Source organism: Chiloscyllium plagiosum, unplaced genomic scaffold (assembly GCF_037043375.1).
Source record: "Chiloscyllium plagiosum isolate Xiang-an unplaced genomic scaffold, Cpla_swu_hap1 HiC_scaffold_24, whole genome shotgun sequence".
Classification (NCBI taxonomy): Eukaryota; Metazoa; Chordata; class Chondrichthyes; order Orectolobiformes; family Hemiscylliidae; genus Chiloscyllium; species Chiloscyllium plagiosum.
This window is the reverse complement of record NW_028270162.1, coordinates 68,997,766-69,024,309: the sequence shown is the minus strand read 5'-3', so window position 1 is coordinate 69,024,309 and position 26,544 is coordinate 68,997,766.

Here is a 26,544-nt window from a genome sequence, read left to right as displayed (position 1 = left end):
CAAACAAAAGTTTTCACTGTACTGAGGTTCATGTGACAATCCATCAATCAAATAAAGACAATCAATCGACCGCCATAGACATTTCCTTATTGTTTGGGGGCTGCATAGCCTCACTTTGCACTGTGACATTTTTTGTGATTCTGAGTGAAATCACAGTTAAACCAACAGAATGTGGCAAGTAAGTCACAGGTTATATTGACACAGCCGGGACACATCTGCACCACAGAGTGTCACACAATAATAGTGAAGACCTTTTGAAATCATTTTCTGAGGTACATGCCACACGCCAGACGAAATGCTGAAGACTGTGTGAAACTGCTATGGTCAGCGCCAACAAAGTGGCCCAGTGGGAGCGTATTGGGCTCATGACCATGAAATTAATGGATTGACAACATCCTCTATTCGTTGACAATTCCATGTTTCAGTGTGTGTACTGCCCCCTTCAGTTCTTCTCTATAATAGATCTCCATTCTACGCATTACCTTTTGTTTCACTTTCCGCTTCCTTTCATTCAATGTATCTGAAATGAATATTTCATACCGATACACACGGGAAATTTACACAAATGAGGAAACACACTTGTGAAGTTCTGGAAGCTCTTTACCTGTTCTCTGTCGGTGTGCTCTGATCTGATTCGCAAAATCTCTTGCCAGAGCTGGGAATAAACTGATGAAGGTGAGATACATCAGTTGTAGAGTGTTCTATGCGCATGACGCCCTGCAGTTATTCCCCACGCCGTTTCACACAGCAGTGTTCTTCCTGTGATATGAAAACGTGTGAATTACAATTCGATCAATTTGTTGGAGTCAGAATTGCGATAGACAGGGACAGCTCCGCATTATTAGGACATAAATAACCACAGGGATATACAAGCGGCAGAGAGTCGCTTTGGACTCGATGGGCTGAACAGCTTCTGTCGGCGCGTGAGTGACGCTACACTTTGATGCTGTCCCTCTTCCTGTCTCTGGGACAGAGTGGCTGATGGTGAAACAAGTCTCAGTGTTCACCCTATCTTCTCTGTTAAAATGTCTGCAACCAGCAGGTCAGGGGCGTGGGGATAGCTCTCAGTGAGTGAGACTTTCACTTGGATTGTCTTTATCTGGGAAAGTTGGGGCTCAGATGTTAACTGCTGCCCGATTGCAGCAAAGAAGCCGATGTTAGTGTTCCAAAAGCCTTTCTGCTGGATTGCTGTGTGAAGATGGATTTTGAACAGCAAACGGGATGCACAAAAATGCCCTCACATGAATTTACCTGAGGGTAGAGCGTCCGGAGTACACTTGTGTCTTACCCATAAGCTCAACATCTTTATCGCTTCTCAGATAAATGATATTTGCAGGAAGCTCCCAATCAAACTTGCTGATTCTCAGCACTTGAGGGAACTGGCTGTGCCAATGAGAGCGAGGTTTCGAGTGTGTCCGCGCTTGCCTCCCCGGTGGAGGGAAATAGCTGAATACTCTGCAAATGGAGACAACTTAGTGCAAACGGAAGGGATAAATAGCACTGTCCCGTGAACAAGGAGGTGGAATGAGAAGGCGACATTCTGAAAACACATTGATGCTTAGAAATCTGAGGACAAATTAGGATGTAGTTGGACCTGACGGAATCTCAGCTGGTTTGGTGTTGGCAATGTAAGAGTGTCTAGCGCACGATCTTCGCTTAGTAGCTTGTGTTAATACTGGCATGTGAGAATGTCTGACTTCAAATCGCCATCGAGCCTTGGTTGTTTGATTTCACTTTTGCCCAGTCGTCCGATCAACTGCTTGATAAAAGGATGTAAATCATTAAGTTGCACACTTTGAAATTCCTTTGAGTTTTGGGTCAGAAGAGTCATTGTAGTGGGCATGGCACAGTACCACATGTGGTGAAAGTGAAACAAGTGTTAGAGGATGTTCACCAACAGAGTCCCACTCTGAGTAAATCCACCATCTGGATATTCGCACAGTTCTGGGTGGAAAACTTTAGAAAGTGGGGACGTGAAATGATTTAAAACAGCGCTGAACAGGTTGATGAGAATGGTGTGGTATATGAGGAATGTCAACAATAAAGGTCATTTGGAAAGTTGGGGCAGGACCCCTTGGAGAGCAGAAGGCCAAACGCTGGCCTTGTTAAACCTTTCCAAGACATGGGTGGGTTAGACAGAGGGAATAAGGAAGGGGGAATGCTCCCTACGCCTGAAAGGATCGAGAACGATTCGACAGAGTTTTAAAGACATTAGTAAAAGAAGAAAAATGTGCATGACAAGAAATGTTTTCACATAGGGAATGGTTAGGGTCTGATATTGACAAAGACGCAGTTTCAATCGAGTTGTTGAAAAACTAATTCAATGTTCATGTTGGAAGTAAAAATGTGTAGAGTTACAGGGAGAAGGCAAGAGAATGCTACGAAAAGAGAAGCACATTTATCTCTGTAGGGAGCTAGCACAGCTAAGGTGTTTTGTTACACATTTGTGATTCTGACTGGAATCACAGTTCAACCAACAGGATGTAGGGAGTTAAACAACGGTGATATTGGCAAAGCCGGGACACATGACACAATAGAAGGTTATCCAGCACATACATGTCACAGGGAGGATGGCGCTGTCTGAAAATCCTGCAGGGTGTCCTGCGGATCAGACACAAGAAATATCACTATTCGAACCGAATCAGCCCTATGAAGGGGAGCCAAGGAGCCGGAGGCGCCTGCTTCAGAACTCAATTACAAAAGAAGCTTAGGCTCGAGTCACCCCACAGCAATTTCTGTGGCTGCGGCGTGTTCAAATAAAGAGCAGGACTGGGAATTTGCTTTGGGGAGAGGGGGGTCAGTGTCCATCTTGTCATGATCGTGTTCGCCTCCCACACGGTAAATCGCGGGCTCAAGCTGCTTTACGTTCCAGGCAAGTTGAGGTTTTAACAAATTGGGTACGATTCCTGGAGAGTTAACTGTGGTGTGGGAGAGTGCAGAACTTCTCAAAGTGACTGTGCTGTCATGGTTATGCTCGCCTCCCGCACGGAAAACCGCAAGCAGCTCTCCTGTTTCTTTATGTTCCAGGCAAGTTGAGTTTTTACTGGAACCGAATGGAGACTGTTATTTCATCGCTGTTGTGAAACAAAGTCCTGCGGTGACTCGGCTCGTCGTTATTTGGTTTTCTGGCCAATGAGAAAATCGTTCCAATGAATTTCGATGTGATATGTTATTGAATTTCTCCCATTTCCTTAATTTCCGTCCTGGAGACATCGGAAGGGAAAGGTAATCTAATCGAGATTGTGATTGGTGAAATTCACTTTTTATGGCCAATTCTTATTATGTTCATTCTTTCTCTCGTTTCAGCATTGTCTGGGAAGTGGTGGTGCACTAAGGCTGCAATATGTTTGAAAGAGTAGTTTGGAATTGCCCTACTGTTAGTTGTGAGATTACTTTATGGCTCATGCCCCCGGACTGTCTCACATTTAGCATTCATGCTTCGCTGTGTCTGAAAATGCATTAGGTTTGCCAGTTCTGTTTGTGTTCCGTGTTAAATGCTTTCTGTTTTGCGATTCGCTCAATACATTACGAATTAACAGGGTTTATGAGGTAACTTCCAGCATCAAAAATCCTCAACTGAGGATCTGGGGAAATTTCACAGAGTATGGTCAGTCGGAGCAAAAGTAAGGAAGTCGTTCGTTTCTGCAGTGTTTTACAATACTACCTTTCCCGTGAGCAGTCGAACAGACTAAATGATTGTGTCACAGACTGCGATGGCAAACTCCGCTAAAAAGTAATCCTTTAAAGTCGGTGGAAGCAACACAACGTTATTGGGGTACACCGCGTGGAAACAGATACTTCGGTGTATCTCGTCCATGCTCACCACATAGCCAAAATTAAACAAGTCCCGTTCCCCAGCATTTAGCCCCAATCCCTCTAAACCCATCCTATCCAGAAACTCACCCGATTACCTTTGCAATTTTCTGAGTGTAATAGCCTCCCCCACTTCCTCTGGTAGCTCATTCCATACACGCACAACCTTCTGTGTGGGAAATGTGCCTCAGGTCCTTTGTCAATTTCAGCCCACTCACCTTAAACCTCTGCTCTCGAGTTTTCAACTCACACCAACTTGGGTAAAACACGTAAATACTCAGTGTACAACCCTTCCATAAGATCATGTCGCAGCCGTTATGCTGCAGGGAAAGTCGTCCCAGCCTATTCCACCTCGCCCTACGGTCCAAACATTGACGACATCCTTGTCTATATTTTGTCATCAATTTCACGTGTCTTTTTTTTTACCTTTTCAAGATGTCAATTACGCTGGACAACAACTAGCTATTGGAAATAGAAAGGTGAAACGAGGAATGGCTTCAACTTTCAGTGCTGGATGCTACTGACCCGCAGGACGGGCAGCTGAGGCTTGTTTCTGTAGTGTTGTGGTCATCACGTTCGCCTAACACACGAAAGGTCCCCAGTTCGAAACGGGGCAGATGCTGTTTTGTTCTTCAACTGCAGCCTTTTCCATGGACAAGAGCTGAGCTTTCTTGCTTGCTTTCCCATCTGCAAACCTGCCTTCGAATTTGCCGGAACAAATCTGCTCTCGTAGTGAAATCTAATGCAATTCCATTTAATTACTGTGCAAAGCATTGTAAAGTTTTTCTCCAACATGGTTCTGATCATATGCCATTCTGTTTGAGAGTGTAGTTACCACGTTCTAATCCTTCCACGAAAAGCAGTACCGCATTTGCATTTCTTGCGCAGGCGGTTCGGTTCAAAGACAGGGAAGAAGCTGATGCGCTGGTATCACACCACGAATTCCTGAACTAGTCTGTCTGTCAAATGTACCCCCAAAGTCGTCTCTGAAAGACCTCATTTGGAAGCTGTCTGTCGTTATGCAACGTGCGAGAATTGGCACCAGAGGTCCTGAATCATGTTTTGGAGCAGTTTGCACGTTAGTGGCTCATTCAATCAGCAACAGCAATGAAAGAAATTACACTCTCAGAGGAACCGCTGGACCTGTGCTTTCATAGCGTCGCTAGTATTAAGGTGCGCTCCGAGATCTAAGTCATGTTGGAACTGAAACGGAGGAATCGACAGAGAGGCTCCAGAATGACATCTCATCCATTTGGTTTTCGTTAAATCACTGACGAGCAGGAAAATGTCCACGGGGAGGGCGAGTGGGGAAGTGAGGAAGTTGCAGCTCTGGTGAAACTCCTTCTTTGTGATTCACTCAGCAACCAGAGACGTGAAGATGGGAGAGTGCACCCTCTCCGACCTGCCAGTGTCCACGCTGTCGTGATCACATTCGTCTCCCACACGACAAGCCCGGGCCTCATGCGGTTCCACTACTGCTTCATATTCCGGCCAAGTTGTGTTGTTCACTGTGAAACCGAACGGAGATTGAGATTTCATCGCTGGTGTGAAACAAAATCCTACAGTGACTTTACTTGTCGTTATTTGGTATTCTGGCGAAAGGGTAAATAATTCCGGTTAATTGTGATGTCATATGGTCTTACATTTCTCTCATTTCCTTCACTTCTGTCCTGTAGACGTGGGCAGCAGGCACTGCCGCATTATTGATCGGATGGGCTAACTAATCTAAACGAGACTGTGTTTGGGAATATTCACTTTTCATGGCCCATTCATAGTCGGTTCTTTGTTTACCCTCATTTCGGAGTTTTTCGGGAGGTGACGGTGCACTAAGATTCCAATATATGTTGGGAGCATAATATGGAATTGCTCTGCTGAAGGATCTGGGAGTCGTTTATGGCTGGTTGCCCTCGGACTGTTCCCAAAAAAGCATTCATGCTTCGAAATCTCTGAAATTGCATTTTAAACAATTTCTCAGCATTTAGCCCCTATCCCACTAAACCCTTCCTATCCAGAAATTCATCCAATTGCCTTTGAAATCTTCTGAGTGTACTAGCCTCCACCACTTCCTCTGGTAGTTGATTCCTTACACGCACAGCCTTCTGTGTGGGAAAAGTGCCTCAAATCCTTTTTATATTTTACCTATTTCACCTTAAACCTATGCTCTCCAGTTTTCAACTCACCGTATATTGCCGAAAGCAAAAACTTAAGTATTCCGTTGACAAACCTTCCTTAAGGTCATGCCTGACGATGAAAGGAAAGTTGTCCCAGCATTTTCAGACTAGCCCTACATTCCAAACTGTGCGCCCCTGACAATTATACTTTGTGAGCAATTTCACGTGATTTTCTTAATATTTCAATGATGCCAGTTACGCTGGAGAACAACCAGCTCCTGGAAACATAAAGATGAAGCGTTGAACTGCTGTAAATTTTAGCACTGGACGACTCTGAAGAGCAGCTACTTGCGGGGATGCTTTCTGTCGTGTGGTGGGTGTTGGGGTCACCTCAAACACATAAACGCCCCGCGTCAAAATCCGGCACGAGTAGCCTTATTCCCGATGGCAGCCTTTCAGACTGACATGAGCAGAGCTTTCTAACGTGCTGTCCATATCAGCAAACGTGACTTTGAATTTTCTTGCTCATACATGCTCGAGTGGTGAAAAATAATGCAATCCTGTCTCATTACTAGGTGAAACATTGTTACGGTTTTCTCCAACCTGGTTCTGAATATGCACAGATGTGTACAACACTGATGACTATTCTATTTCAGAGTTGAGTTCCCGTGCTCTGATCCTTCCACGAAAAGCAGTACCACATTTACTTTCCTTGGGCAGACGGCCCGGTTCAAAGCCAAGGAGCTAAGGTTCCCCGCAAAATTCCTCAGCTGAGGACCTGGGCATGTTTCATGGAGAATGATCAGTGGAGGCAACATTCTGGAAGTCCTCGGTTCTGCAGTGTTGCTAAACACTAAATTGAAGCGCGATTGTATTTTAGTATTCCGAGACATAATTTAAACTGATTGGTAAAATAGGAATTGTTTCCTAATTAGAAACCAACTCAGATTTGTTTCACAGCCAAATGTTACATCTTTCCAATTTTCCAGGGCAAGCTGAGACTGCTAGCTGGTCATCACAGATATTTGTCAGCTGTCAGTTCTGAACAGCATTCACTCTCAGTTAAAGGTGGAAGGCACACCTTCAACGTCATAACACTGTTCTCATCACAAAGTCCTGCAGCTGAGAAGCTGTCTTGGGGACAGGGGTTGGATTGCAGCCGTAACCGTATTAAATGTAAAATTTTCACACGGGAAGCGCCGTTCATGAGGGGGGAGTTTCTGTAAGCTGTGTCCCAGGGCTGTGCAGGGAGCTGCAGTGGCCACCTTTTGTTGACAGTGGGGGGACTGGAGAGAGCAGTGTTTGTCCTTATCCTACTCCGTGTGGGGTCAGGGAACACAGAATCATCAATGGTTTGGGTTGCAAATCAATCTTGCCATGGATTTTCCGGTTTAAATGGAGGTAGGGTGGTATTCCCATAGTCTGATCTGGAACAACCCAAGCTCCAAACCTGGATGGTCTCAAACTACCAACCTTTATCTTGCAGCCCCCTGCTGCCCATTTGAGCCGCACAGCCTGCCACCAACCAGGCATGCCGATTTCTCTAAAGCAGGAAGGTTAGCGGGGATCTGAACGGCGGTGAACAGCTGGAGCTCTCACTGTCTTCAGAGTCTATCACCAATTTTCTGCTTTCATCACCGAGAGTGTCAGAGAGTTTGAGGGGTCTGCAAACACACAGAGGAAAAGGAACAATCACAAACTGGAAATTACCCAGGCCCATCGATGTGACTACGTGAGGTATGTCACTTGTGGTTCTGGTACTGGGATAATTCAAACCCATGGTTTGACGGAAACTGGAGATTAAATACAGCGCTTCACGATGCTCAGCTCCACTATCTATCATTAAGATACAATGGGTATAGCATCCCTTCCGTGTAACCACTTCATCAAATCCACCCTGTCAATCAGTCCAAAATCTTAACGTTTGTATCTCATCGTCCATTTTCTTCAGTTGATAGGAATAATCTGTTTTCATCTACATTATCTACACAGATCATAAGCCCATAAACTCTGTCAAAACTCCCTTCACTCTCCAATTCGCCAATGTGGTTGATCTGTTCCTCTCAGGGACACTGCCATCCTTCCCAATTTGCGAGGGATCTGTCCCCTCTCAGGTGCCCTGCCATTCTTCCCAATGTGTGGGTGATCTGCCACATCTCAGAGACCCTGCCATTCTTCCCAATGTGTGGGTGATCTGCCCCCTCTCAGGGACCCTGCCATCCTTCCCAATGTGTGGGTGATCTGTCCCCTCTCAGGGACCCTGCCATCCTTCCCAAAGTGTGGGTGATCTGCCCCCTGTCAGGGAACCTGCCATCCTTCCCAAAGTGTGGGTGATCTGCCCGCTGTCAGGGAACCTGCCATTCTTCGCAATGTATGGGTGATCTGTTCCCCTCTCAGTGACCATGCCGTCCTTCCCAATGTGTGGGTGATCTGCCCCCTCTCAGGCGCCCTGCCATCCTTCTCAATGTGTGAGTGATCTGCCCCCTCTCAGGGACACTGCCATCTTTCCAAATGTGTGGGAGATCTGTCCCTCACAGGAGCCCTGCCACACTTCCCAATGTGTGGTTGATCTGCCCCCCTCAGGCACCCTGCCATCCTTCCCAATATGTGGGTGATCTGCCACTCTCTCAGTGACCCTACCATCCTTCCCATTGTGAGGGTGATCTGCCCCTCTCACAGTGACCCTGCCATCCTTCCCAATATGTGGGTGATCTGTCCCTCTCTCAGTGATCCTGCCATCCTTCCCATTGTATGGGTGATCTGTCCCCCTTTAGTGACACTGCCATCCTTCCAATTGTTTGGGTGATCTGCCCACTCTCAGTAACCCTGCCATCATTCCCAATGTGTGGGTGATTTGCCCCCTCTCAGAGACCCTGCCATCCTTCCCAATGTGTGGGTGATCTGCCCCTTCTCAGAGACCCTGCAATTCTTCCCAATGTGTGAGTGATCTGCCACATCTCAAAGACCCTGCAATCCTTCCCAATGTGTGGGTGATCTGCCACATCTCAGAGACCCTGCCATTCTTCCCAATGTGTGGGTGATCTGCCGCATCTCAGGGACCCTGCCATTCTTCCCAATGTGTGGGACATCTGCCCACTCCCAGGAACCATGCTATCCTTTCCAATGCATTGATGATCTCTCCCCTCTCAGTGATCCTGCCATCCTTCCCAATGTGTGGGTGATCTGCCACATCTCAGGGATCCTGCCATTCTTCCCATTGTATTGTTGATCTTCCCCCTTTCAGGGACCCTGCCATCCTTCAAAAAGTGTGTGTGATCTGCCCTTCTCAGGGACACTGCCATCCTTCCCAGTGTGTGGTTGATCTGTCCCTCTCTGGGACACTGCCATCCATCCCACTTAGTGTGTGATCTGCCCTCTCACAGGGACCCTGCCATCCTTCCCAATGTGTGGGTGATCTGTTCCCTTCTCAGGGGCCCTGCCATCCTTCCCATTGTGTGGGTGATCTGCCCCTCTCAGGGACCCTGCCATCCTTTCCAATGTGTGGGTGATCTGCCCCTCTCAGTTAAACTGCCATCCTTCCAAATGTTTGGGTGACCTGCCACCTCTCAGGGACACAGGCATCCTTCCAATTGTGTGGGTGATCTGCCCTCTCTCAGGGATCCTGCCATCCTTCCCAATGAATTAGTGAATTGCCCCCTCTCAGGGACACTGCCATCATTCTCAATATGTGGGTAATCTGCCCCCTCTCAGGGAACCTGCCAACCGTACCAATGTGTGGCTGATATGCCCCTCTCAGAGATACTGCCATCCTTCCCAATGTGTGGGTGATCTGTCCCTCTCACGGACCCTGCCATCCTCTGCAATGTATGGTTAATCAGTCCCCCTCAGTGACTCTACCATCCTTCCCATTGTGTGGGAGATCTGCCCCCCTCTCAGTGACCCTGCCATCCTTCCCATTGTGTGGGTGATCTGCCACATCTCAGGGACCCTGCCATCCTTCCCAAAGTCTGGGTGATCTGTCCCTCTCAGGGATACTGCCATCCTGCCCAATGTGTGGGTGATCTGCCCCCTCTCAGTAATCCTACCATTCTTCCCATTATGTGGATCATCAGCCCCCTCTCAGTGACCCTGCCATCCTTCCCAATGTGTGGGTGATCTGTCCCCCTCTCAGTAATCCTACCATCCTTCCCATTATGTGGATCATCAGACCCCTCTCAGTGACCCTGCCATCCTTCCCATACTTTGGGTGATCTGTCCCCCTCTCAGTAATCCTGCCATCCTTCCCATTATGTGGATCATCAGCCCCCTCTCAGTGACCCTGCCATCCTTCCCAAACTTTGGGTGAACTGTCCCCTATCAGGAACCCTGCCATCCTTCCCAATGTGTGAGTGATCTGTCCTTCTCAGGGACACTGCTATCCTTCCCAATGTGTGCGTGATTGGCCCCCATCTCAGGTACACTGCCTTCCTTCACATTGTCTGGGTTATCTGCCCCCTCTCATGGATCCCGCCATGTTTTCCAATGAGTGGATAATCTGCCCCCTCTCAGGCATCCTGCCATCCTTCCAAATGTATGGGTGATCTGCCCCCTCTCAGGGAACCTGCCATCCTTCCCAATGTGTGTGTAATCAGCCCCTCTCAGGGGCACTGCCATCCTTTCCAATATATGGGTGATCTGCCCCCTCTCAGGGACCCTGCTATCCTTCCCAATGTTTGGGTGATCTGTCCCCCCTCTCAATGACCCTGCCATCCTTCCCAATATGTGGGTGATCTATCCTCACCTCAGGGATACTGCCATACTTCCCAATGCGTGGCTGATCTGTCCCTCTCAGGGACCTGCGATACTTTCCAATGTATGGGTGATTTGCCCCCTCTCAGTAACCCTGCCATCCATCCCAATGTATGGGTGATCTGCCCCCTCTCAGTAACCCTGCCATCCATCCCAATGTGTGGGTGGTCTGTCCCCTCTCAGGGACCCTGCCATCCTTCCCAATGTGTGGATAATCTGCCCCCTCTTAGAGACCCTGCAATCCTTCTCAATGTATGGGTGATCTGCCCCCTTTCAGTAACCTTGCAATCCATCCCAATGTGTGGGTGATCTGCCCCCTCTCATGGACACTGCCATTCTTCCCAATGTGTGGGTGATCTGTCCCCTCTCAGGGACCCTGCCATCCTTCCTAATGTGTGGTTGATCCACAACCTCAGCCTATTTTTCGGGATATGGAGTTTGTTGATTTTAGGTGGTTCATGATTAAAATTACTGACGATATGCAGTTGGCAATTTATCGAAATTTCCAAAGAATTTATCGAGTTTAAGAATGAATCATTTAACTAATTAAGAAGTGAATGATATATGAAGAAAATATCCTATGGTTCACTGATACAGAAGACAAACTGGCTGTTGGCGAATAATGGGGCAGTCTTGTTATTGTTGTAGGTCAGCCTCCTGCTCTCCAATCTATTCCTATGTGCTATTTTCATATATAAACCATATCCAGGACTGAACCCTGAAATACTCTGCTTCTCAGGCCGGTTTGTTACTGTGTCAATCAATTATTTGAACCCTCTTGTCTCATGGCTATGTGACATAGAATCTGGATAGTTAACTACTGGTGTAAGAGCTGATCAACAAAACTGCATGCTCACCATACACAGCAACAAAACTTTTATTAACCAGCACCTATCGAGACCAGGAGTGTGCCATTTGATCAACTGCTCCAGGTAATCATGTTCTGCATAATCAGTGTAAAAACACGCACACAATATTTAAACATAATGAAGCAGGTATACTGTTATACCTTATTCACAGAATAAGTTGCTTAAACAATAATGCAACTTTGCCTGAAATAAAACTTTGCTGTCACGGTAAAATTGTGTGGTTAAGGAACTCCAACTGACAGTAGTTTGCAAATAGTGAAATTCGCATGTAATATAATTCTGGAGTTTAAAAAGGTTCGCCTCATTGTATCCTGTCAATTGGTTTGAATTCCCATTTGGTTCACTCATACCCTTTCATGAAGGGAAGCTGCCATCTTCACCTGGTCGGGCCGACATGCGAATACTGAGACATGACAATGTGGTTGATTATTCAATATCCTCTGGATAGTTTGAATGGTTGAGAAATGCTGCCCCAGAAAGGGATGCGATGATCCTGTGAACAAACAAAATCAAAAATCCAATCATTGTCATTACGTGGGAACTCGCTGGTAATTAATTCACCAAGAATGACAGTGCATTTCTTCCCACATTCAGAGCAGGGGAACAGTCTCTCACCAATGTGGACCTACTAGTGTGTCAGCAGGTGGGAGGTCTGAATGAATTCCTTGTCACACACAGAGCAGGGGAACAGTCTCTCCCCAGTGTTGACTCACTGGTGTGTCAGTAGGTGGGGTTCGGAATGAACTCCTCGTCCCATTCAGAGCAGGGGAACAGTCTCTCCTCATTGTGCTTTCATTGGTGTGTCAGCAGGTGGGATGTCTGAATGAATTCCTTGTCACACACAGAGCAGGGGAACAGTCTCTCCCCAGTGTGGGCTCACTGGTGTGTCAGTAGGTGGGGTTTCGGAATGAACTCCTCGTCCCATTCAGAGCAGGGTAACAGTCTCTCCTCAGTGTGCTCTCATTGGTGTGTCAGCAGGTGGGAAGTCTGAATGAATTCCTTGTCACACACAGAGCAGGGGAACAGTCTCTCCCCAGTGTGGGCTCACTGGTGTGTCAGCAGGATGGAGGTCTGAATGAATTCCTTGTCACACACAGAGCAGGGGAACAGTCTCTCCCCAGTGTGGGCTCACTGGTGTGTCAGCAGGTTGGAGGTCTGAATGAATTCCTTGTCACACACAGAGCAGCAGAACGGAGTGAAGATACTGCTGAGCCAGGAGGTGAGAGGACTTTATGAATTCCTTCCCTCACTTCGACCAGGTGAACGTTTCTCCCTGATCTGGCTGTACCAATGTGTTTACAGATTGGATTGGTAATTGAAAGCCTTCCCACAGTTCCCCCCCCCCCACCCCCCCGCCATATCCACAGTTTCTTGTCCATGTGACATTGGTTTAGTTTCAAAAAGGCACATGTTAACGTGGAGCCCAGACCACACAGAATAAGTACAGTTTCTCCTCACTCTAAATGTTCTAAAAGCTAGCACTATACATTTTATATTAAATGAAGTATTTCTCTTTGATCTTGGGGTGATGTTTGATCTGTCTCTTAACTGCATGTCCCCATTTTATAAAACACTTTAGAATTGACATAATTTTTCAATGTTTGAGATAAAGAATAAACTGAAAGGCAGCTTGTGAAGTCAGGGGGAATTAATGTAGTAATTGGTGGGTTTGTTAGTAAGGAATAGTGACCATAAAACCTATCAGATTGTTGTTTAATTACCAAAGGATTCATTCATGTTCATCAGGGATGGGAACTTGTCACCCAGTCAGCACCCTCACCAATGTGAAAGGAGGGAGCCCTGGGCAGGGGCTGAGAACAGTCCATTGGCTTTTTATACAGTCAGTGGGAGAGCTTACAGCCTCTGTATAGCGACCTGAAGGGGCTTCTTCTTCGCTGTTTTCTATACTTAATTTTTAATCCAATCAATTTAAAATAAACCAAAATTTAAAATAAACCAAAATCAGCAACAAAGTCCAAAACAATGGAATGGGACATGGGAAGCTGTCTAATTTAATCAGAATGTGTTTCTCCGTGTCTGCTTGTCCCCGCACACTTCATCTCGCTGGATAACCAGGTATCAAGTCCACTGCTTGTCCCTGCACACTTCATCTCGCTGGATAACCAGGTATCAAGTCCACTGCTTGTCCCCGCACACTTCATCTCGCTGGATAACCAGGTATCAAGTCCACTGCTTGTCCCTGCACACTTCATCTCGCTGGATAACCAGGCACAGACAAACGGACAGAGAAGAAGCAAATCCTGCCAGGAAAATTAAGGGAAGGCCACAATTGTGTGAGCGATGACTTTGATGAATGGCAGAGTGGACTTGATGGGCCAAGTGGACTCTCATATTCTCCTCTAACTATTGTTCAGACAGCAACCCGCCTCTCTCACGCTGTGCATTCTGGTTCTACAGATTAGTTTTAACCAAGTGAAGACCCTTCAACATCTCTGTGGCTTCCCACGTGCACAGCTCAGGATCAGGAACATGGAACTGATACGTCACTGAATGTTGGGAAGCTGACCATTCAGGGAACTGCACAGAGGCTAGAACCTGTCACAGTGAATATGTACACTGTCCATGGACTCCTCCTGACTGCAAACAAAACCTGCAGCCCGGATGGAAGGGAAGCTGCTAAAAAGGAATCCTAATCCAACTGTTCACATTTGTGAAAGAATCATGAATGGTGAGGCACCGATGCAAGATAATTGGCAACGATGCAAATGCGACATTTAGACAAACCATGTTCATTCTGCAAAAGGTTGAGATTAGGAATCCACTGCTAATGGAGCCAGGTACAATGAAGTGAACATTAGATTCCCTGCAGTGTGGAAACAGGCCCTTCGGCCCAACAAGTCCACACCGATCCTCTGAAGAGCAACCTACCCAGACCCATTCCCCTACACCTAACACTACGGGCAAATTAGCATGGCCAATTCAGCTAATCTGCACATTTTTGGACAGTGGGAGGAAACCTACACAGACATGGGGAGAATGTGCAAACTCCACACAGACAGTTGCTCAAGGTGGAAATTGAACCCGGGTGGCAGGCGCTGTGAGGTAGCAGTGCTAACCACTCCGCCACCTTGCCTCTCTTCAACATCGGAAGAGGAAGAATGGGGAAAAGATAGAAGAAAAGCATGAGGGAAGAGGATTCTTTGGGGAGCTGATGAGCCAAATCGCCTCCTTTTACACTATAAAAGTTCTGTGGTCACTTAATTCTGAGCCAAATAAGGGAAAATCAGAGCAGGCGAAGGAAAGTTTGGTAAAGAGGGCAAATTGAAGGAGTGTCTCAGTGAGTAAAAGTGAATGACAGACTGTTGAGGTTTGGGAATAGAATTCCAAATCTCATGAATTTGCATGGCCCCCAACATTACAGCAGTTAACAATGGGAATGCTCAAGAGAGTGAAACTGGATGAGCTCAGAAATACACAACATTGATGCAGCTGAAGGGGACGCTGGTTAAAGATACCACAGTTAGTGTTTATTTCATTCCAGACACACCAGCCAGGGAGCACATCCTTACTGTATCGATCCTACTGAGCTCTTTAAAAAATTTATTCATTTCAAATGTTTCATGTTTAGATACGCTCAAGAAGACAGCTTCATTCTCCTCAATCTCTCCTGAGAGGGCAATGCTGCTGTTAGAAATCAATTCACTGGTGGATGTTACTGGCTGCTTCATGGATTGGAAGTGGCTAATGAGACTGTCAATTTACTGTATGCTGTATTGCCAAGTTGCCAGCCATGTCAAGTGTTTTCAAAGAAAAAAAAAACACATTTGGGAAATGAATGTCAGTTGAGGGGCACCCTCTTTCAATATGATCTATTAATAGTTGTGGGAACTGACTTACCTGGCTTTAACCAAGTGGTCAAAGAATTATAACTGTCATAGAAGCTGGTATCATGGGTCAAGAAGTGTAAGTAATGGAGGACGTGTCAGTTCTGCTGGTTAAGTGCACAAAGTTGTTTAAAATGTTGCTGACTTACTTTCAGCATCATGATAACAGTAGGACACATAACTGAGGTCATTGCATTATTTCTGATCAGGATCTGATTTTCCACGTTCAGAGAACTAAAGGGAAAGCTGGAGCTGGGCGTTGTGGGATGAGCTAGGAGTCAGAGGGACAAAAAAAAACGAAAGTTGCCATTGATAAAAAAAAACTTAGTCCCACTCAGACTCTGTCCTGCAGTTTTGTCTTTGCTTCTCCAAAGCCTGGGGAATTCACTTCCTTTCAGTGATCCAGCCTCTTTTCCAGCTTCTTCCCATTCCCTGGAGACACGAAAGCATAGCTCCAGCTTTAAGTTGCTCATTTGAGCCATTGGAGCATGTGCAGAGGCTGGCTGTTTAAAGGAACACTGTCTTCACTGCTGTTCTCATTTAAAGGGATAGAAACAATGTGTGAGACAGACTGATGTCAACCTTGAGACCAGAGAAATCAGATCCTGATCAGAAACGAACAATAGAGTAAATTACGAACTGTTCTCAATTCCTCCTGCAATATTATTGCAATAAGGACAGAGATAAACTTGTTTTACTACCAAAGGATTCACGGATGGGAAATTCACACTTGAAAGCGATATGAGAGCCACCCAATTCCACAGGTCCTAATCATTATGGGTAATATGGAAGGGAAAGCAGCATTCCCAGCCCAGAGAAACCATTCCCATGTTGTACGCATGGTTGAGGATTTAACTGGTCATGTGATCTGGGGAGACACCATGATTACAGGACCAGCGTGAGGCTGTGTAAATGTGGGGAAGGAGGGAAGGAATTCACCTACCCCTCCCAGTGGGACACTCACCAACACAGTCACACTGCGGAGAGGCTGCTCACCTGCCTCACGTATGGGAAAGGGTTTACTCGATCTTGCAATCTGCTGAGGCACCAGAGAGGGCACAGAGGATTGAGAACCTTCCCTTGCTCCATGTATGATAAAGGATTCATTCAAATCTCTTCTCATCTGCAAAGACATCAGTGCATTCCCACTGGGGAGAGGCCATTCACCTGTTCAGTGTGTGGGAAAGGGTTTACTCAGTCCTCTGACCAGCTGAAACACCAGAGAACTCACTCAGGGGAAAAGGTAATTCACTTGCTCCCAGTGTGGGATTAGACACACTCAAATGCCGCAGCTGCTGAGACCCCAGTGAGCCCACACAGGGGGAGAGGCCATTCACATGCTCAGTGTGTGAGAAGGGATTAAGTGATTCATCCCTCCCCCCAGACCCCAGTGAGCCCACTCAGGGGGAGAGGCTATTCAGATGCTCAGTGTGTGAGAGGGATTCAGTGATGCATCCTTCCCCCCTGAGACCCCAGCGAGGCCACACAGGGGAGAGGCCATTCAAACGCTCAATGTGCAAGGGATTCAGTGATTCATCCGGCCTGCTGATACCACAGCGAGACCACACTAGGTAGAAGCTGTTTACCTCTCTGTGTGACAAGGGATTTGCTGCATCTTCAACAGGACTGAGAGACCAGTAAGTGCACACAGGGAAGTGGTCATCACCCTTCTCCATGTGGGGTAGAGTTCACACATCACTGCAGGACTCTGATTCTGCAGTTACTGTTCATCAGAGTCAGGACTGGACCTTGTACATGATGACACTGTTGGAGTACTGATGTGTGGCTGTTAATAACATTAACTGGGCTGGAGTTGACTGAATTCATATTGCTACTTTATGAATCTCAGGATGTCTCTCTGGGCATAAGTCTCCACAAACAGCAATGTGACAATGAGCAGGTATCATCTGTTTTGATTTAAATTGATTGTAGCACAGCTTCTTCATCGTACCAGGTACAAGCTTGGAGTCCAGCTTTGGCCGACGGCCTGTATGGAGTGCCCATATTCTCCCCAGGATAGTGTGGGTCCCCTCCCAGTGCTCTGGTTTCCTCCCACAGTCCAAAGATGTGAAGTTCAAGTGGGTCGGTTGTGCTAAATTGTCCACAGGATCCAGGAATGTGCAGACAAGGTGAATAGCCATGGGAAATTCACTATTACAGGGATAGAGTGCTCTGAGCGTTATGTTCTTCAGATGGTCGGTGGGGTTTGACGGGCCAATGCTCTCCTTCCACACTGTCGGGATTCTATTCTATGATTGAGGATAAAGGCTACACAGCAGGGTGTCCTTGGAGAAGGAGCATGTGGTGTGTGTCAATACTCTCGATGCCTTTAGATAGAGGTGAGCACTGCAGGGGATACAGTGCTTTATCTCCACCGCTGCCCCATCCCCACAACTTTACTTTGATACAGTCCCTTCCCATTCTGTCACTTGTAATGGTTTGCTTGGCCCGTAATGGGCTTTGTTTGGAAATATTCAATTGGTTTACAAATGGTTTACTGCCGGTGATTATATATTAACAAAAGCCAAAACGGTGGAATGATGATGTTGATGGTGGGAAGGTTGCTCCGCCGTATGTGATAACACTTCTGTGCAGGAGAATAAAGAACGCTTCACAGCACAGAGAACGCGAACTGAAAAGCGGTTAAAGCAAAACAAAGGTTCAGAAAGGGAGGGAATGTTTCCCTGGAGTGTGAGTAACTGGGTAGTGATAGTGTACGGGAGTAGACACGATTTTGTTCTAAAGGGCATTTGAAATATTAAAACTTTTATATTTAGATATTCCGTGTCTTTTCTTTTAGATTTATTTATTGTGGAATAAACGTTTACATTTAAAGCAAAACAAAGTCACAAACCTTGTGTGAAAGACCTAAATGTTAAATAAAATCCATCAAACCATCCCTCACTGAAAACTGATGTAGAAGTGCAATCGCCTGGAGAATCCGTGCCCTGCCTACCTCTTCCTACCCGGGCTCCATGGTTATGTACATACCTGGGAGATAGCAGCAGGAGGAGGCCTTTCGATCCTGCTCCACCATTCAATGGGAAGCAGCTGACCATCCAGCTCAGTCTCCTGTTCCTGCAGTGTTCCAATCCCCTTTGATGATTTTATCTCGAAGAACTATATCTAAGCCCTCCTTTGGCTTCACTGCCTTTTGTTCCAGTGACGTTGCTGTGTTACTGTGTGCCTATAGGCAGGGGTAATGCTCTCAGCCTCCATCTTCATCCTGCAGTAACATCAATTGGGTTTCAGCAACTAGAGATAGAAACCGTTTCCAGGATATGGGCATCACTGGCTCAGCCAGCATTTAATCCCCATCTCTCGTTACCCTTGAGAAGATGGTGGTAGGCTGCTGTCTTGTACCATTCACTGTCCATTTGGTGCAGATAGACCGACAATGCTGGGAGGGAGAGTGTTGCAGGATTTTGGTCCAGTGATTCTCCATCTTTGGTTCTTCAAATGCTGGTTAACTTTATCACGATCGGCACATGATGTTGATATTTCAGTCTGCAAATCTTCATAAAACTAGCACCCTGTGTAAAGTAATATGTACAGATTAGAAATTCAGAGCAGACAATTCTCAAATCTCTGGAATATCTTTTCCCCTTTCTTCCCCCAAAGCTGTAACCCTCCAGCCCAATTACCCTCTCCCACCGTTCTGACTCTACTACCCCCTAATGTACACCCTCCCCATTCTCACGGGAGTTGCTGATAAACAGATCTATGCCACCACTTCCCGTCCCTGGTTAGACTCTGCACCCTTTCTGGGTTCACTTCCTTTCCCTTCAGTTGCTGCAAGTCAATAATGTAACAGCAGAACGAAACAAAAGGAAACAGACAGGGAGGTGGTAGGTCCTGGACAGAAGAGGAACCTTCAGTCTGGGAGAATGGGTCAGATCCTTCTTTGTTTCCCATTAGTTGATTCCCACTATTACAATGAATTGGGGATAGAGAATTGTCCTCCATTTGTGTGATGACACTTTGACCCCCCAACTGATCAATACTATAAGCAGATGCATTCTTCCTCCAGCCAATCACACAGTGTGAAATACTTTCCGCAAAGTATACTCACCCAAAGCACATGCTCCAAAATCCGCCAAAATTCTATGCATGTACAGTGCCGGGTTTCCCCACACAGGTGTGGTCCCTGCTTCAGGGATTGTGGGGGTTGTAGTCCCCATGAAGCCATTGGAGCCATCTCTCTGGAAAGAAAATGAAAAGTGTGGACTTGAGGGTGTATAGGAGTCCCATTCAGACACACAGAACATATGGACTGTCATTGGTTTTTACTGAGAAATCTGCTTCCACAACCTCATTTTCTGATGTAAGGACTATAGATTCAGCCAAGTGGGGCGTGGGGTGGTTAATAGGAGGAGATGATTTTAAGCAGAGGTGGCTCAATGGTTAGCATTGCTGACTCACAGCGTCAGGGACCTGGATTTGATTCCAGCCTGGAGTTTACACGTTCTCCCCGTGCCTGTGCGAGTTTCCTCTGGGTGCTGCAGTTTCATTTCTCAGTCCAAAGATGTGCAGGTTAAGTGGATTGGCTATGCTAAATTCCCACAGTGTCCATGCCTGTGCAGGTTAAGCTATTTACCATGGGAAATACAGGGAATGGGTGAGTCTGAAAGGGATGCTCATTCTCGGGTTGGTGTGGACTCCATGGACGAGTACCCTGTTTCTGCACTGTAGGGATTCTATTCTATTCTCATGAAGAAGAATGTACTTATCTCAATGTGCTGTGAATCTGTAGAATTCCCTATTCAAAATGCGGTGGATGCCAGGACAATGAGCAAATTTACTGAATAGATACAGATGTTGAATTTGCAATGAGTTGAAGGGTGAGAGAGAGCAGGCAGGAAAATCCAGCTGAGACCGAGGTGAGCTCAATCATCACCATATTAAATGGTGGAGCTGGTTCGAAGGGCTACATTGCCTCTCCTGTGCCCAGGGCTTATCTTCTTACGGTAATAACTGGAAAGCTGAATCCAAAACTCACCACCTTCAGCAAAGGAGATTTTCGGAAAAAGCAGGATAGTCAGGTGGATTAGCATTCCAAAATTAGATCGTGAGGAAGTATGTGGGAGATAATGATTTTGCAATTTTAAACTGAGGTGAGTTAAAAATCACACAACAACAGGTTATAGTCCAACAGGTTTAATGTGATCATGATGAAGGAACGACACTCCGAAAGCTAGTGTGCTTCCAATTAAAACTGTTGGACTATACCTGGCGTTGTGTGATTTTTAATATTTTGTACACCCCAGTCCAACACCGGCATTTCCAAATCATGTAAACTGAAGGGAGACAGTGATTTATGGTTTTAGACTGTGGAGTACATTCACACCGTCCAGAATATTCTGCTGTGAATATCTATCCTATAATTTATCACAAAGCGAAGGTCTCTGACAATGAAAACCAAAACTCCCAGGTAACATCGCCTCACCTCGTAATCTGATAAAAGACTTGTGATAAGTCTGGTTGAATTTAGAATACAGAAGGAAAGCGGGAAGATTAAATCCAATCCAATCCCTGTGCTTAAACAAAGGAGACCTACAATAGGATGAGGAAGGAGTTGGCTAATGTAGACTGGAAGCAAAGACTTTAGGGTGGGACAGTTGACAGACAGTGGAGGAATATCAAAGAATTTTTCAAACTGCTCAGCAAAAGTATATATCAGTGAAAATTGAGGACTGTAGGAAAAGGAGTAAGCTGCCATGGGTGTCTAAGGAAATAAGGGAGTCTATCAAATTGAAATAGAAAGCATACAAATTGGCAAGGACCAAGGAGAAACTAGGAGATTAGAAAAACTTTAAAGATCCACAAAAAGCGAGATGGGATTGAGTAGCTATCCCCAGGGCCAGAATAGCAGTTTACACTGCTAGAGGGGTACCTATTATGTGGGGAACATATGGCCTCTGTAATTGTTGGAGCATTTAACTGTTACCATAGAGATAATGCTGATCAAGTTAAAACGCACAGCACACTGCAAAAGCTTATAGTCCAACAGCTTTATTTGGAAGTACAACTTGGTGATGTGTGGTTTTTAACTTTGCCCACCCCGCTCCAACACCAGTTCTACCACATCAGAATCCTAACAGACAGCCCCACTGAAACTGAAGTGCCTGTCAGATACCTAACTGAGCCACAGGGGTGTGGGGGAGGGGTATGTGATTTAACCACAAAGTGTTGAGCTGAACTCGACTTTTTAACTGCCATTGCCATGGAGATAATATTGAGAGACAGCCTCCATTCAAAACCACAAACCACAAAGGTATAAGAATGGGGTTGGCACATCGGACAGGCGGGGAGTTACCTGATGCTGCCTGGAGGTGTTTTGCATGTACACTATCCAGGTAACTGCCATGTCTCATCAATAAAGACTCAAAGAAGACCTCTCAGAGTTCTGTACCTAGTTATTCCTATCCAGCAGGGTTCAGGAATATGAGTACACAGCAGTCAGTCTTCACAGTGGAGGATACGAAGAACATGCCAGTAATTGATAAGGAGACTGAGGAAGGTGAGGACCAAGATCACAACCATCATCACAAAAGCGTTAGAGTTGGGCAAGCTAATGGAGTTAAAGGTAGACAAGTCTCCTTGCTCAGATGAAATACATCCCAGGGTGCTACCAGAGATAGAAGGAGAAATAGTAAATATACTTGGAGTCAGAACATCCTATATCAGAGGCTGGCCCTTTGGCCCAAACTATCCCATGCTGACCAGAATGTCCATCCACACGAACCCCATTTCCCTGCACTTGGCCCATCTGCTTCTCACCCTTTGCTATCCATGTATTTGTCCAAATGTCTTTCACATGTTGTTAATGTACCCACCTCAACCACTTCCACTGGCAGCTCAGTCCATATACATACCACCCTCTGTGTAAAACAGTTGCCACTCAGGTTCCCTTTCATTCTTTCTCCTATAACCTTAAACTGATGCCCTCCAGTCCGTTATTCCCTGGGCAAAAGACTGACTGCATTCACCTTACCCATGCCTCTCATGGTCTTATAGACTTCGAGAAAACATTCCCCCTCTGTTTCCTCTGCTCTAAGCAACAACAAAAAATCCTCGTTTCTCCAACCTCTCCCTATAACTCAGACCCTTGAGCCCTGGCAAAAATCCTTGTAATTTTCTTCTGCACTTTTTCCAATTTAATAGCTGAAACCTACATTACATTCATCACATTTCCAGTATTTCCCCACGGCGCTGGAACCGACGTGACAACGCCAATGGATTACAATCCTTAATCGATAATTAACTCCTTTGCAACAATCCCGTTTTCATCGTTTGTTCCATGGTGCAGGTATCCTGGTCTCTTTCTGGTTGCTTGGTAATTAAAACCTTGTCCTCATACGAAACAAATCCGTAACTTAATTGTTCCTGGAAAATGTGCCATGTTTTTCAGACTTTTAAAAACAAATGAAATCTCTCTCCCCAGTCACCACACTAACATGGACTTGGCTGTGTCTTGGTAATTTATTCCAGACACACTGACATTTGAAATATTCACCCACGGACAGAATGCACACCTTTCCTTCTACATGAAAAGGCCAATGATATCCAGCTCGGCAGGGATCAAGTAACTATCAAAACTGAACATGAAGTTCAATTTGAATTTCTCATCCATAAATCCGCCATTTCAGTAACGTACAGAGAAAATAAGATACCATCGTTAATACCGGATGGATCTTTATAAGACAATGATAGTATTAAGTTGTAGTTCCCTTGTTGCCCCAAAGCTTTAAATCTCAGTCTCACAATTTCTCTCTCTTGTTAACTGAAGACCAAAACAATCTCCTCACACCTTTCCTCCACACCCAGTTCTCACACTCTCTCTCCTCTCCTTGAATTCAGCTTCCTAGCTCCTGCCTGCAGGCTCAGAACCAAAAAAAATGGGGTGGCATGATGGCATTGCTGCCCCACAGCACTAGGGTCCCAGGTTCAATTCCAGCCTTGGGTGACTGTCTGTGTGGAGTTTGCACATTCTCTCCGTGTGTGCGTGGGATTCCTCCGGGTGCTACGGTTTCCTCCCACAATCCAAAGACGCGCAGGTCAGGTGAATCGGTCATGGGAAATGGATCTGAGTGGGTTACTCTTCCGACGGTCGGTGTGGACTGGTTGGGCCGAAGGGCCTGTTTCCACAGTGTAGGAAATCTAATCTAATCAAGTCTATTACTCTAACTCGGAGCTTTCCGGGTGTTGGTGAATACTCCTCCCACCTCCCAGGGTTTCCTAACTAGTCAGAACCAAACTGACATTTTTCCGCAATCTGGAATATCTTATTTATTTTCCCCACACCGACCCTCTGATAAGAACCATCCTGCACACACTGGCCAAATCATATCTGGTTGAACTAAAATGAAACAAATTAGAACTTTAATTGCAGGCCCATCCTTGTTCCTTTCCATAACATTCCTGAATCTTCACACGAGTTCTGATAACTTTCTGCAAAATGCTTCCCCCACTGATACGCCGACCACATGTCACGATACCAAGGCTGGGACCATTCCCCTGGGTCCTGTTCTCAGAGGGAGGAAGGGAGGGAGCAAACAATGACAGATTAATCCCACACATCCACAGCCTCCCTCCCTGGCACTGACCCATACTGCACATAGGCCAACAATTGGCCAGCACTGTGCCCGTGCACTAGTCTCCCCTCCTACAGAGCATTCTCCAGATCACACAGGAGCCTGGGTGATTGACAGCAGTTGCTGCCCAATAGGGTGGAGAGGGCGGGGCTGGAGGACTGGAGTACTGGGACAATGGGATGGTAAACAATGAATGAATGAATGTGGAGGACACTGGAGGATGGACAGGTCAGTGAGGGACAGGAGCAGTGCAGCAGCAGGAGGGGATCCTGGACAAACTGAGCAATGGGAGAGTCTGACAGGAGAGAGATTACAGGAAGATTGTATTTGGAGGCTCAGGCAGGGACAGTTGGGAGCTTGGGCATGTTTTCCAATCAGCCTCTTCAAAGATGCTGTTACTCAACTTTGAACCCAAACCTCGTGGTTCAGAGGTAAGGACACTACCGCCGTTTCCTGGTGGGCTAGTGGAATGAAGGGAAGATTTTCTCAGTCTCACACACATGGAAACTCCATGAGCTCCTCCCACTTACAGTCTACGGTGGGGATGGAGGAGACAGAGCAGACGGAAGGGACTGCCTTTTGAAAAGGAACTAACCGGCATTGGTGTTATTAACAAGATTCAAGACACAGTCACTAACACAAAGCTGGTGTACATGAACTTTATCCAGAATATTAGCACCTATAATTGGGTGACGCAGACCCCAATGTACAGAGTTAAGTCGTGGATATTAATAACGGCTTTTTGTGTTAGAAATCACCTCTCATGAACATGAGTCAATTTTTTTGAAGAAGTAACAAAGAGGATTGATGAGGGCAAAGCGGTGGAAACTATCTACATGGACTTCAGTAAGGTTTTCGACAAGGTTCCCAATGGTTGACCGGTTAGCTAGGCTAGATCTCACGGAAGATAGAGAGAACTAGCCATTTGGATACAAAACTGGCTCAAAGGTAGAAGACGGAGGGTGGTGGTGGAAGGTTGCTTTTCAGAATGGAGAACTGTGACCAGTGGAGTGTGACAAAGGATCGGTGCTGGATCCACTAATTTTCATCATTTATATAAATGATTTGGATGTGAATATAAGAAGTATTAGTAAGATGACACCAAAATTGGAGGTGTAGTGGACAGTGAAGAGGATTACCTCAGATTACAACGGGATCTTGATCAGAGGGTCGAATGTGCTGAGGACTGGCAGAAAGAGTTTAATTTAGATAAATGTAAGGTGCTGCATTTTGGAAAAGCAAATATTAGCAGGGTATATACACTTAATGGTAAAGTCCTCTGGAGTGCTCCTGAACAAAAAGACCTTGGAATGCAGGTTCATAGCTCCATGAAAGCAATCGCAGGTAGATAGGATAGTGAAGAATGTGTTTAGTATGCTTTTCTTTATTGGTCAGAGTACAGAGTACAGCAGTTTGGAGGTCATGTTGCGGCTGTGCAGGACATGGGTGAGGTCACTCTTGGAATATTGCGTGCAATTCTGGTCACCTTCCTATCAAACAATATTGTGAAACTTGAAAGGTTCAGAAAAGAATTACAAGCATGTTGCCAGGGTTGGAGGATTTGAGGTACAGGGAGAGGATGAATACACTGTGTCCCCTGGAGCGTCAGATGCTGATGGGTGACCTTATAGAGATTTATAAAATCAGTAGGGGCATGGATAGGGGAAATACACAAGGTCTTTTCCCTGCGGTGGGGGAGGAGGTACGAGCCCTTCAGAGGGATTGAAGGGGATGGGGAGAAAACAGGAACAGGGTTGTGTTGCAGATCTATAAAATAACTGTCTCCCTCGCCTCTCGGTTTCTCCCCCACTCAGGAAAATTAGAATCCCCACAGGAAACAGGCCCTTCGGCCCAACAATTCACACCCATCCAGACCCATTCCCCTACTCTATTACTCACCATTTCCCCGGACTAATGTACATCCCTGAACACTATGGGAAATATAGCTTGGCCAATTCTCCTAACCTGCACATTTTTGGACTACAGGAGATAGGGTTTAAAGAGTAAATAATAGGTGGGGACAGACCCCAAAGAGAGACTGGAACATTTGGAAAGACAAAAGAGTGGATAACGATCCGGCTGGGAGGGCGGAAAGCTGTTAATGGAGGAGACAGGAACCTGGTAGCATCTCAGCAGCCGTGGTGGAAATGGCAGCTGATGATCTACGTTCTGTTGCAAAAAAGACCCGGAGCATCAAATCCCCACCACTTTAACACACAAGACTGTTCCTAGGCCATCATCTCTGTCTCATGCTTACTGCAGTGTTCCAGTGAAGCTTGATGCAAGCTGGCAGAACACTTCAGAACATACCAAATGACCTCCGATTTCAAGGACTGCAATTTCCCCTCCCGTGTATCTCCTCCACTTCCCACACCACTGCCCTTGGCACCCACACCTCCAACTGCAACAAGGATGGAATCCCCCTAGTCCTTACCTTCCACCCAGATACAATGCATTTCCACCCATTTCCACCAACTACAATCAGACCTCACTACAGAGATATATTTCCCTCCCCACCCCTCCCACATCCAACAGAGATTTTCCTGCACATCCAAACACCCCA